We start from the raw sequence: 13,868 nt of genomic DNA, 5'->3' as shown, positions 1-13,868 counted from the left end.
TACACCACAAAGGAAGGGACTCTGGTCTGTCTGGTTCATGACCCACAACAATGCCTACAGTACAGAGCAGAAGTATTCAATAAGGTACTGAACGAATAAATGTGTACGGATGAATAAACAGGAAAACATGTTGGGGCATCTTCATGATGGTCTCTGGGATCCACACCAATAACCTGTATCAGTATACTCTGCAGACAACGTCCAAGGGGACTGTGGGCCACGAGATCCCCTCTCCCAAGGATGGATGACTTCTCTGGAGCATTAGTTCCACCAACAAGCTTTCACTAAGGTCATGATAAGGCCCTTGGTGTTCTCGTCTCTCACAAAGCTCAAGGCAAAGATGGTCACCAAGGTGAACAGGAGACAGACTCAGAATACAGGCACAGTCGAGGACCAGCAGGGCTCCCCCACCTATCCCTAGCTCCCCTCAATCAAACACAAGCCCTCCTTTCATCACAGAGGGGGAAGCCTCTCCTGAAACTTCCTGCTGCCCAACAACCACCAGGCCCTCCCACTTCAGGCAGTTCTGTCTGCCTCTCCACATTCAATCCCGCTACTGCTTTGCTATCAGAACCATTGTGCCTTGCTGTGACAATGCAATGCAGCGCGAGCCATTCTAAGAGCTACTGATTTGGGGAAGTGACAGTGACTTTAGGAGACATTTACTTAACTGTTTGCCACACTGAGAGCTCTGCTTTAATATTTCCTCCTTGAATCAATGTACTGATTGCAAGGCCCTGTCAACCCTAGAGAGCCAAAAAAAATTCACCCAGACACACCTGCCTCCTGCCCTGCTGCACAAATCAGCATTTCCCCCCTGCCTCCCACCCCTCCCCAAACTGCCTCCCATTACAGAAAAGCAGAGGAACTAAAAACGGCAGCTGGGGAGCTCAGTTGACTCACCCAGCATAATCATCTCCTCCCAGAATCTCCCATCTTCTCCTGGGGTTTTTGCCAACACAAAGTAAAAAAGAAGCACGAGATCTTTGGGGAAAAAAAACAAAAAACAAAAAACAAAAAACCCCACACAACTCTCTCAGCATTTATGCAACAGCCTTTCTACCTGGGTGCAGATTTAACTCTTTGACTCTGCCCTTTCCAGTGGGGTTTCCTTAAAACATTTTCATGCTGAAGCTGGAAGACAGGCCTTCTGGGTCCTACCTGGTTACAGCTCTACACTGGAAGGTGCTAAACAAGACATGTGCCTCTTTCCACTGCACCTTCCTCTGGAAGTGCAAAAACTACTGCCTTCCCTACTCTAGCTTCAAAGAGGGAGCTGAAGAAGGAGGAGGAAATACTAGAAAAAAACACTGGGACAGTTTGCTGCCCCAGAAGTCACCATGGCCAGAGGTTAGGTCTCAAGCAGGTAAAGAAGTAATGGAAACCAGCTAAGGCTGTCACCACCACTCTCAGAACTTGTCCCCACCTGGCCAGGCTGCAATGTGGCTGCTCCATTTAAGTGACCATTAAAATCCAAGTGGCTGCTCTTTGCATGAGCAAAACCCCATTGGGCTGTTCCTGCTCACAGGCAGAGGTGTTATCTTCCTCCTAGAACAGATGGTGAAAAACCCAATCAGGTGAGGGCACATGTGCCGTGGAATGGAGGGCACCCCGTTTCTGGTGCTACCTGACAATGGGTCAAATCAGCCAAGATTGAGAATTCAGTCTCACCTATTCCCAAAACAATCCTAGGAGCTGAGTACAGCTGTCTAGCAAACTTTCTGGGTAGGAAGTAAGGTTGGGGGTGTCTGCATCTGCGTGTGTGTGTCTTTGTCATTGGGGATCTAGAAGGACAACTTACTTTTGGGATAGATGGTGTTATAACTACAAAATAATGAGAACACTTCCACAAGGCACATGCAAATCTGCTGTAGTATTTTAGTAAAAAAATCCCCAATTTACCAAAAGTTCCATTCTTAGAAGGAACTATTTTTCCTTAGAAACATGTTACAAATGGTGGCTGTGTTCTCAGCCCAGCCCTTCAGGGCCCACCGTCGTATTTGAAGTAGTCTATTAACCATACTTAACATTTAAATCAGAACTCAGAACAAGAAAATAGAATTCAGTTTTCCAACATGGGATCCAGGAATGTATCTTTGCTCTCCAAGGAGTGTGGGCAATAGAAACCAGGGCTCCCTAACCTTCAAACTGGGGGTGATGGCTTGAAATAAGAGGACTTGAGTTGGGGGAGGGGAGCTTCAAAGTTATTGGAGTGACTGGGTAGGAGAGAGAGTCTCAGGAGATATGAAGCCAGGTGAGGTGAGGAATGAGGCTGGAGAGGAATTCTGAATGGGTGCTGCCTTAAAGGAGGGGCTAATTAAGGTAGGCCAGGTAGAACTTTCAGAAAGAGAGAAGGGAGCCTGGGACAGTCCCTTGACATATCAGGGGCAAACACTCTTTAGAACTGTCTTCGCTGCTTGGTAACTGATGTACCAAGATGTACCTCCTTTCTACCTCCGGGGCCAAGGGCAGAGATTGCTGAATCCTGTTACTAAGTAGCCATGACCTGGGCAGGTGCTTTGGCTAGCCTGTCAGATAAACGGAGGAGGGCTCGTGTGTCAGAAGTTGGGCAGAGAAGATTGGAAAGCACAGTCTTCTCAGTGGAACTGCGTACATGCAGCTTCGGACTTTAGGCCTAGGCTGCCTTTCAAGCCAAACACTATTCATTTTCTGGTGGCAATGACAGTTCTACCCCAGGGTGCCCTAGCTGTTTGTGTGTGTGGCCTAAGAGCAGAGCATGGTAAATGAGATGATAGCCATTTTCCGTGGTAAGCGCCTTCTTAAAAAGTACTTTTATACTAACTCATCTTTTCAGAGAGTCTAAGAAAGAGTCTAACGGTACTAGTTTCCAAGAGAAGGGAGTGGTCCAGAAATGGCCAGTTTAGTCCTGGCCAAGGTGGCAGGGAGACATGGGTTCAGGCTTCATTGTTGGAGGTTCTGAGCTTCCTAACATCTGTGATACGAACCTGGGAGCATGGCTCTCTGGTGCAGATTGGCTCATGTACAAATGGAAGTCCTCAGGAACTAGAATCACCAATTAACAGGTGGTGTTGGGGAGGAAGGCATCCACTTTGGGGCTCTGTTGGATGCACTATTACACATACCGCAGACCAGGAGAATGCTGGTTGTTTTGAAGGAGGCAAACAGACAAGTCTCTAGCTCTCCACCTCCAAATTCACTCAGAGAGGGCAGAGAGGAAAGGATGGCTACAAAAGAAATACAGATCCGCCTCAACAAATCCTGAAGGGCAGCTCTAATTGCCAACAGGCACAGTGGCTTAAATAAAGACCTGAAGATTGAGAGGGAAAACCCACCCAGGATGCCTGGGATCAGAAGAATCTGGCTGGGCAGCAGCAGGCCACTGCTCCCCCTCCTGTTGTTCTGTCTGGTCCACACGACCACCAAGGACAAAAACAAAGAGCCCACAGGCAAAAAGGGACTCCTACCAAGAGAAAAGAAGGTGTAAAGTCAGAAATTACTGAATATCCAACACTGTCCAAAACACTTGGAACAATGTCTCTCATATACTAAATGCTCATGACACTCTATTATTACTAAAATTCCATATGCTTTCCCAACTTATTCTGTAGGTTACCAGAAAGAGATGGCTTTTGGCTTTAACTTCCTTACCCAATGCTTACCGCAAATGCTCTATTCTCCAAAAAGATCTTTTCGAATTGGCCTAGGAGACCACTAGAGTGGAAGATGAAGTTCTGGTCATCTATTTGCACAGCTCCGACTTGGACGTGGGTTTCTGGCAGAGCCAGAAAAGGCTCCAGCAGCTCAACTGTTTTCTCCCTTCCATAAAAGGCCACTCTACTTGCCCCTGATAAAAAGCACTTTAAACACACATATCCCACCCTAGGAAAATGCAGAGTACACACCAAGCTCCTGAGATACACAATGCGAGCAGTCTTGCCAAGATTTTCAGAATTGGAAACTCTGAAAATTAATAGTCACAAGGGGAAATGTGACTGGTATTTAAGAAACACACACACACAGTGTGGCTAGAGTCCCTGATTGTTATGTATGGAAAAGCACTGCCTCTTCAGTAGTGAGATGAGGGAAACCTGGAGTGGGGGGAGCAGGGGTGAGTGGTGGTGAAAACCGAGCCGCCCTCTCAGCTCCTGAGTGTCTCTGGTTTAGAGACTCAGCCTCCTGTGGCAGCCAAGCTCCGACCACCAGCTGTCCTTCATACAACATAACAAGATCACTATTTGGGAAGATGGGATTCTCAGTGTGGGGTTTTGTAGCCCATGAACTGGCAGGCATCTGTCTCAGGGGCAGTTTCCTAAAACAGCTGCATGTCCTGGGCCCCTGCAGACAGGATTTGAGATACAGAAGAAAGATAAATGAGATACCACAAGTAGGAAATCAGGGATAATAAAGGAAAGAAGGAATGACACTGTGTAGCTGTCTTTTTCTCACTCCTGTCCCATGGGAGCTGACTTTTCCTACCTGGCCTTCACTGAGGAATCACATACACCCTCATCTACCTTCCTTGGCAGACCCAGGCTTCCTCCTGGCATCTCCACCTCTTCACCCTGACAGCTCTACCACATCAAGTGACTGTGGTATCTGAAGTTGATGCTAGTTACCCCATGAAGAGATAACCAAGGTCATGTGAGCTGGCTGGACACGTTCTGCTGCACTTGTTTATAGGCAAGAGGATTAAAACAACCTGTCAGGGGAGGGAAGGGGGCAAACCCTGTACACAGGGCAAGCACTGGAACACAGCATAGAGGCCTCCAGCCAAGAAATCTTTTGCTCAAATATAAAGCAGAAATCTCTCACCAAACGCCAAACCAGCCAACTATGCCAAATACCACTTATGATCCAGTGACCTTGAGGCACTGTTCCATTTTTCCAAAGTTCTTTGTATGAAAGGTTTGGGGTTTTTTTGGGGGGGTTAGGAAGACTCAAGGGATGAGCAATACAGAACTCCATTAAGAGCCCCTAATTAAATTAATACCCGAGCAAAGGCCTTCTGTCTCATGAAGAAATGTATGTGGTGTAGGGCTAAAGAAAAAGAGATATTTCCAGGGTACTTTTGCATAAAGAAAGCACTCAGTTCTCAAATGCCTAAATGCCCAATCAGAAGTCAAACTACCAAAACAGAACTTCTTATGACCATTTCTTGCCCTACTCAAAGTCAGAACTGGGAGACCAATTAAGTACAGCTCCAGGGCAGAGGGGCTCAGGCAGCAGGGAGTCCGGACCTCTTCTCTAACCAGAAAGTAAACCTGACAATGGTATCACTAGCCACCAGACACGAAAGGAAGGCAGAAGGCGGTCAGCACCTGAGCCTGTGGCCCTGTGGCTCCAGGCTGTCTGGGCTCTCCACAGGGAGACCGCAGAAATTGGCCCCTGGCTTCCCGAAATTAGATTCTTTCTCCCCTGCTCTTCCACGAAACCATTTGTCACAGCCCCTAAATAACCAATCCTCCCCTCTTAACAGGCCTCCTCCCATCTGGTCCCTGCGTTAGGCACTCAAGCCTTAGTAGCAAGAGGATGTTTCCATTTGGGTGCTGCCTTGGCTGACTGGAGAGGGTGGCAGGAGAGAACTAGGGTGGCGCCTGTTCTCTAGCCAGAGGGAGAACTCGAAACACCTGCTGGCATCCTGTGTTCCCTCTCCAATTTCCCCTTTCTAGCCAAGGAGCAGCTACTCCTTTCCAAAACTTCTACCCACAGTCCTGCTGAGGTCGGAGATGCACCCATCCTATGAGAAGTGAAGGCAGTAAGTCCAGCTTAAGAGCTAAGGAACCTGGCTTAGGGAAGAAAGGGATATTGTGCTGCAAGGGATTCCAAGAATAAACTCTCCAAACCACCCACAAGCTCTTTGGAAGAGCAGGGGTATTTGGGAGAGCTTTCCATTTCCCTACGTATTAGACAAGAGCGTGGCCTCAGGCAGATACACACCTGGCTGGGTCACCATCTCCCCTAAGTCTCCCCAACACCAGAATGAGTCCATACCTACCACCGAGGACCAGCCCGAGATGGTAATGTGCTCCAGAATTCACATACTCACACATCCATTAATTTTCCTCCAGATCGCTGCTGTCATGCAGAGCAGTGAAGCGGCTGAGTCCCGCTCTGAGCCCCTGAGCAGGTCACTCCAGTTTGCTTGGTGTGTGTCGGGGGGGGGGGGGGGAGGAGGAGGAAGGGAGATTATGATTCTCTATTTTCAAGCCTTGCCCCTAAAACCAGGGAGGGAAGCAGCTGGGTTCCCGTTGCAGGAGAGCTCCTATCTCTGGGCACTACAGAGCCAACCAGCTGCACAAGAACTCTGGGAAACACACACATCGAACATGCTGCTGGGAAAAGGAGGGGAACCCAACCCGGGGAGAAGTGGGTTGGTCTCCTGCCAAGAACTCTGAATGGTACTCCTATCAGAGCTAGAACATAACAGGAGGTAAGCAGGTTTATGGTCTCTGGGGAAAGGCAGGAGGGGAAACAGTAAAAGCTGGACTAGCATGGGAACAAAACTTGCTCCCTGGCAAGAGAGGGGACAGCCCAGCTGTCTGCCAAGCAACATCCACATGTAGTCAGAAGTGAAACGCTATCCCGTTAAACGCCTTTCAGAGGTAGACAGTCCACACTCTTAACCTTAGGTCAGTTTTTACATGCTTTACTGGCTATGCCCTGAACCCTGCAGTTTGGAGCATGGTCATTTCTGTGACCCTGTAAGTTAAGGTCTGCCACTCAAGCACTTGTGCCTCTGACTTCCAATGACAGGAGGGAAGGGGGCCTCTGGCTGGCTGTTGTACAGGGTAGAGCAGAAGCCACAGATGATGGCCCCTCCCACAGAGAGGGAGTGCTCCTCCTTCGCCAGGGCAGAGCCCAAGGCTGCCACAGAGAGGTGCTGTTTAGCGACAGAACTGTCTGTCAGAAGAGGCAGGAGAAATGGCCACCAGGTACTTCCTCTTTCTCACCAACGGCTACCATCAGCCACCATAGGCTGCCTCTGAAAAGCCTGCAAAATCTCTAACAGCAGCAATGGCCTGTGAATCACTCCTATATTAGAAGAGGAAAATTGGTCCTGACCCCTAGGCCAGAAGAAGCCCCACAGTGTCCTTAGCCAGCTCTGCTCCAAAGCTAAAACCAGTCCCACCCGCCAGGACTGAAACCTCAGACAGCCTACTCTCCACCCACACCCACACACAGAAAAACCAGTCCCTCTTACTCTACAACATGTGCAGGGACACCAACAGTCATCTCAACAGGGGACCCAGTCCTGGGAACAGGAAGTGATGGATTCATACACAAAGCGCCCCTTACACACACGATACATACACACACACATACATATATATGTATCCATACATACGTATACACACCTATATGCATATAGATGTAAAATTGATTTTCAGACCTATATAGATTCTGGATTTTTCCTTCCACTGCATAATGAGCTGACTGGCTCCATTTCCCTGCCTGCAGCTCCAGCTGAGCCCTCATTCTTTCCTTGAGTCTCACTTGGTCCCATTTTCCTTCCTGGTTAGCCTCAGCTCAAGACATCACGTCCTCAAGATAGTTTTCCCTGCTCCATCTCTCTGACTTCACAGAGTCCCTGACATCTCACTCCAGGTATCCCACAATCAGCCTTCTTGCACTGGGACTTCACTGCTTGCTGAACGGCCTATTTCCTCCACAGCTCTAGGAAGCTGTCTTGTTCACCACTGTACAGGACTGGGAGTGACCTGAGGGAAATTTCCAGGGTTGAAGTCACCTCTGTGTCCTGGCACCTAACAGGCTTTCAAGAAACGCTTTCCTAATTCATGAGGGAAAGTCAGGGTCAGGGTCTTCCTGCTTTTCTTGGAGTGACTCTGCCCAATAGCTCTTAGCACAACTCTGCTCCATGTGGCTGCTTCAACCTGGACCAGGGCTAGAACGCTGGTGCCCAGTGTTTTAAATCCATCCCCTGGGGCCTTCTGGCGCCTCTACGGATGCAGTCTCTGGCAGGATTTCAAAACTCATGGCTGGTGTGTGGAGCTGGGGCCTACCGCCCTTCCACTCATCCTTTCCCAGTCTCCCCTCTGCCATGAGGTCTGCAGGTAGCCGCCACACAGGCCTTCTAAGCAACAGGACTGACTGAAGTGGAAGCAATGGGGGGGTACAGTGCGAAGTCCCCAAGAGAGTGAGTCTAGATGCAGCTCCATCCAAACAAGTTACATATTCTGAGCAAGTCATTCACCCCCTTGGGACTTGTGTTTCCCTACTTGTACAATGAGGGACTGGAGATGAGCTCTGAGGGTCTGTCCTACATGGATGAGAGGGCTCTCAGTGCTTCTGTGCTCAAAAGCCTTCCTGCCCCGTCCCTGAGACCACAGCAGGAAGTGGGCATGATCTGTACATCCTGAAGACCACACCCTGACCTCACCTTACACCAAGTCAATCTGCCTAAAAGTCTGGCTCCATAAGTAAACCTCGCCTAACATGTCTTGGACACTAGGCTCACACATTAGGAAACCTCTTCTGCCTAGGGCTGAGAAAATTAAAGTTAAGCTAGGTGACAACTCGGACTTAGAAACATTGCAACCCTGAACTCAGTGTGCCCTAGGGAAGAATCCTCTCCCTTTCTAGACTTAATTTAGCCACAATTTATAAGCTTCTCACCACTCCCAGCCTCTCTGCATACCTTGAATATGGCCACAAGGGTGCAGGGAAAAGTACTGTGACACACAGTCTACTTCCAGAGGCCTAGGGCTCTGCAGCCTCAGTCTGAGCATCCTGGAATAGGCACAGCCCCAGGTAGGGTAGGGGACACATCCAGTGCCCAGCACCCGCCCCCACCTGCAGCATGACTCCCTATCAGCTTGGCTCCTTCGATAGCTCCCACCATGGTAGCCGATCCACGAGGAGAAACCGACTTGGCAAAGCCCAGCCAGCACCAGTTTCAGTCTCCCTGCCCAGAGTGGGGGTAGGGGGAGGCACGTCCAAGCGGACCAGTCCAACAGGTCTTTTTTCCACCACCCTACATAGCTGGTGCCTTCTGCACTGGTTCAAAAACAGGAGACTCAAAAGTCAGTTGACACTTTCACAACCTGAGTCATGGAAGACCAAGGAATCAAGAAAATAGAAAATGGTCACCTTTCTCACCCTTGCCTTACCCACAATGGCTCTGGAAAACCTGGTCCCTGATCTCCCAGCTCTTGGTCAATTCAGAAAAGCAACTGATCTCCCCTGAGACGCTCAAAGAAAAATCTGGGTCCTCATCATCACCAGGCGCCGAGGTGGTGTGAAATCAGTCCTTCCTGCGCTATGTTCCTGATCTTTTCTCCCACTATAAATAACTCTAGCCTTCTGATACAGACCACATGGTCTCTCCAACTCTGGACAAAATTCCCAATACTCAGTGCACCTCTATTCACCCATTGCAAAAGAGGGAAAGATGAGGCCAATTTAACCAAAAGCAACAACATAGCCAGAGGTGCTGTGTGTCAGGAGCAAGAACAGAACTCAGCAAAACCAGGAGAGCTTGGCTTTTTGGCTCTGGTCCCTGCTTTGGGAAGCCAGACAGGGCTTCCTCAGCAGTGTACTCTCCTCTTGCGGTTCCATCTCTGAGCGCTTAACACAATCCAGTAATAGGGTGAAACACCCCCCTGAAAAAGTTGTTCTTTTTAGTCATTATTGAACCTATTAAGACACTGATTACAGCTCGTAACTTACATGGCCAAAAATTGACTAGACAGATACACAAATCAATATGGACGCACCTCCCCAAGGGTGGTTGCAAGTAAAGAATAATACCCATGTTATAATTTTTCTTATTTTTTTATTTCACACATAATTCATTGAGAGATGGTCATGTGTAAAGCACTCTAACAGACTTTGTGGAAGGAAGGGATATAGGGAAGGATAAAATATAGCCCAGTCTTCAAAAAAGTTGACTATCTAGTAGGAGAGAGACGTACAAGTCACACAACCCAACAAAGGACCAAACCCAGGAACTAAAGTTACAGTCGACCTATTCCCTCCATGCACTGTAACTCTGTAGCTTTTGTTATTTTTCAGAGGAACCACAGGCTGAGAGATTTGAAGATCCCAGGTCTCACTTCAAGCTAGGATCATGAGTTCTCCTGGGATCTGTCTACACCCTGAGACTTCAATGAATGGGGATGCCCACCCACTGAGGGCACCATAGTGAGAGTCGTGAGATGCTGGTATAAGAGGAAGTCAATGCCAGGAGACTCATTGCCGAGTTAATCATCTAGCCTTCCTCGTCTCATCCCCAACTAGAAACCGGAGACAGGCCCAATATACAAGCAAAGATGATACAGGAAGGGCTTAATCACAAAGTCAAAAAAGTTGCTCAGGACTAGGGTCATGGAAATGAAGTCAGAAAAAGCCCCTAGCATTAGAACAGAAGAGAGTGCTCTCAGGGAAGATCTGGAAGGGATTCTTAAAGCTCTGCACCTAGAGCCCCGTAACTCAGTGCTGGCTGTGACTACAGAGGCACGTTTTTTTATTTTTCCTTTTCTTTCCCAATTATTGGTTGTCAAGCCTGGTCTCCCTCATCAGTTCCATTCAATCAGTGCTACAGCTCGGTGCACACCAACACCAGTTCTTAAACTGTACCCGTACTCAGCAGCCTACCGGCAATGTCAGAGCTCTTCTGGAAAGTTGTAGGAAGGAATGAGTACTCATTCCTGAAAGTATATTGAAAGAAATAAAATTCCCTAGACAAACAGAAGATTCTATGCCATCTAAAAAAAAAAAAGTTAATTCAGGGACTGGGGATAAAGATTAAGTCCCCTGTCCTCCTCCGTTGGGGTAAAAACAATTCTGAAGGTAATTCTTCTTAAAAATGGTAAAGCTGGTGAGGCTTGGTCCAAATCACCTCAAAAGAAAATCATTTCTTGAAATTAAAAAAAAAAAAAAAGTAGGTAAAGGGGAATGGAAACTGGTTTAAAACCTTTCCTACAGTAGATAGCAGATTAGCTACACAAGACTTTTCTGGAATGTTAACCATGCAGAATTTTATAATGTAAAGCATTCAAAATGTGAAACTGGGAGTTCTGCACCTAAACATTTATTAATGAGAAAAATCCTCACACCATAATCATAATGAAGGCTTAACATCAGTGTCTGACATTCTGTCATTAAGGGATCGGTTTTAACAGTGTGGATTTGGCAGTTTGCCCTATCGGCTGTTTCACAAGCAGTTTCTGTGGTTTCAAAAAAGGCAGGGTATTTGCTTTTAAACACTATCTTAAAAATATATTTCAGAATAGGGTCCAACCATTTCATGACAGAAGGAAGGAATGAAAACCAAACCAAATAAAGGAATCTGTGCTACCAGACAGAAAGGGAGCACACCAGAGGTGCAGGTGAGGAAAAGATATTGTTTGCCACCTGCGCCAAAATGGCAAGCAAAGCCAACTGAGTGCTTCTTATAACCAAGTTAGAAAATAAGGACACAGAAATGGCACTAAAGACAAGAGATTAATAAAGGGAAATCCCTATATAGATCTTCATCTCTCTAAAACAACCTTACCTGGCTCAAATCTGTTTTGTTTAAATACAAAACAAAACAACCCAAAAGTTCCACGCCAAGGCAAGGACTGTCATCTTATCAATTAGCAGCCACACCTTGCTGCCAGCATGATGTGGTAATTAAGGTAGAGATTTTTCTCCCTGGGAATACAAGTACAGAAGGGCAGAGCCCCTGTGGACCTAACCCATTATGACAGCCTTTTCATTAGCAAGAAAACACTGCCAGGCACTCTCCAAGGAAGCAGTGGCCCGCATCACTGAAGAACACCTGTGTGTGAACAGCAGCCACCTCTGTTGAGAGACAAATGTGCTGGAGATGGGAATTGGGGAGGGGAGAACCACTCATTAAGAAATCCAACAGGTTACGTTTCTCAAAGTAATTTATGTGGACCTTGGTTTTTCCATCATTACAAAAAAAGGGATTCTACGGTAATTTAGAATTGGCACATAACCATGCCTTAGAATCATGTTTGAACACAAATACAATCATATAGTTGAACTCCCTCTCTCTTCCTGGTAGGGCAGCAAGAAGGGTGCCAGGGGATAAGTGATGCCTGAATTGAGGGCAGCAGCTCGCCCCTGTACCCTTGACCCACGCTAGCATCTTAAAATCAGCTCAAAATTTCAGAATTTCGCTAATAAAAATCAAAACCTGTAACAGAATAAAAGAGACAGTGTGAGACAAGCAAGTAAATCAAACTCGTAAACTCAAGTTAAATGAAATTCCACAGAAGTACACACTGCAGTCACTCTAAGAAACACCTCCAGATGTCTAGGAAGACCACATGCATAGCTATGGGGACTGGCTTCAGGGGAGAGAAGTGAACCAGAAGACTGACAAATGGAAACAGGAAATACTGGCATATTCCACAAGCAATGGGATAAAGAGACACAGCAGGATGGCCAGAGTTCAGCTCCCAGGATTGAACTGGCAAGTTCCAAACACACACAGAGGCCTCGCACTACCAGGTACGGTGCTCAGTGTCCTTGACGGTCAAGGCTAAAAGCAAGTAGCCTGGGGCCCCTGTGTGCGTATAAGTGGCACATAAAGGACTGTAAAAAGAAAATGTTAGTTTCATAAGGATAAAATGTACAAACTTAAGATCCACATACAAAAGTTTTCTTTTTGGGGGGTGGGGAGAGGAGTGCATTTCATGGGTGCCACTCAGCAGGACGGTCAAATCTAAGAATCCAAACTGTCCTGTGCTGTGAGATCCTTACAATTTTAGGTCTCAAGATTCTGGTTTTTCTAAAAGAGTTCTTGAAATTTCAGAAGACGAGGAGAGATGAAGAGGATTAAATAATAAGGTTAAAAAAATGTTTCCCATAGCTCCTGTACAGAGCTGTAAAGACCAAGGAGAGAAATCCAGAGAGCAGCATCCTGCCACCTTCAGAACAGGCCACAGTGGGCAGAAACCAACTGGGGCAGAGAGACCACGCACAACTCTAAAGCCAACCTGAAGTAAGTTTTGCCCCACACTGATGGGGACCTAATGCTTAGGGATCTGTCTTCTACCATTTGAAGCCAGAGCCAAAGTGTCTCACCAAAAAAGTTTTGTTTTGACACCAATACACACTCTGGACCACATGGGTTTGTTACCTTAAGTTACTCAACATTTCTGGGTCTCTGTTTCCTCATCTGTAAAGTGGGGAAAATAATAAGACCTGCTCTCTCACAAAGATTATAAATAGGTTAATCAATATAAAACAGCTGATTAAATAAGTGTCCAGGACAAAGTAAGTGCTCAGTAAATGCTATTATTATGTCTACAGCTGAAGACACTAGCCTCAGGGCAAACTGTGCCCCGTGAGAATGGGTGAGGGCACTGTCTACGTGTCAGTACTCAGTCCATTGCCTTTAAGAATTTCCCAACCACTTGGAACAGAGTAATGTACTCAGAGGGCCATCCAGGAGGCACCGTTACTGAGTCACTGCCTTAGCTAACAGAATGAACAAATCTCCTTTGAAAGCAAAAGTCTATCAGGCCAGTGGCTGAAGAGACAAAAAAGCACATCAAGCTCAATTCTGGAATTGAAATGAAAGCCGCATGTGTATCTGAAAAGAAATATGCTTTGTGTAAAAAGCAGAGGATTATGAGACTTGCTGAGTGATGGGAAATGGAGCTATAATCCCACAAGTCTATATGTAGACTCAAACTGATATAAAGTAAGTACCTGATTAGTTTTTTTTAATGATTCCACCAAGAATTGATTCTGAGCAAGTGAGATGAATGTAAAAAGATTTGCTTAAATCTAGTCCAAAGTGACTATTAGGAGGCCCAAAGGTCTATTATTAGTGGTACTAAGAGAAGCTTTTAAAAGTTAGAGGTGCTACGTTAACTGGAGAATGAATACAAGCAAAAGAACAAGGA

The 13,868-nt window shown here is 46.8% G+C and overlaps 1 protein-coding gene across 3 annotated transcripts in view; it reads right to left on the bottom strand.

Annotated features, from left to right (window-relative positions):
- Positions 1-13,868, bottom strand: part of MARK2 (microtubule affinity regulating kinase 2) — a 52,231-nt gene that overhangs the window by 24,020 nt on the left and 14,343 nt on the right. Inside the window, exon 1 of one of the 3 annotated variants that reach the window (XM_032489673.1) lies at positions 1,427-1,548. The exons of the other annotated variants lie outside the window; for them this stretch is intronic. The gene's annotated coding sequence lies outside the window, so the exon portion shown is untranslated. Of the gene's footprint in view, positions 1-1,426; positions 1,549-13,868 lie in introns of those variants that run through there. 3 annotated transcript variants of the gene reach the window in all.

Source organism: Camelus ferus, chromosome 10 (assembly GCF_009834535.1).
Source record: "Camelus ferus isolate YT-003-E chromosome 10, BCGSAC_Cfer_1.0, whole genome shotgun sequence".
NCBI classification, from domain to species: domain Eukaryota; kingdom Metazoa; phylum Chordata; class Mammalia; order Artiodactyla; family Camelidae; genus Camelus; species Camelus ferus.
This window is presented reverse-complemented; position numbering and strand designations above follow the sequence as displayed.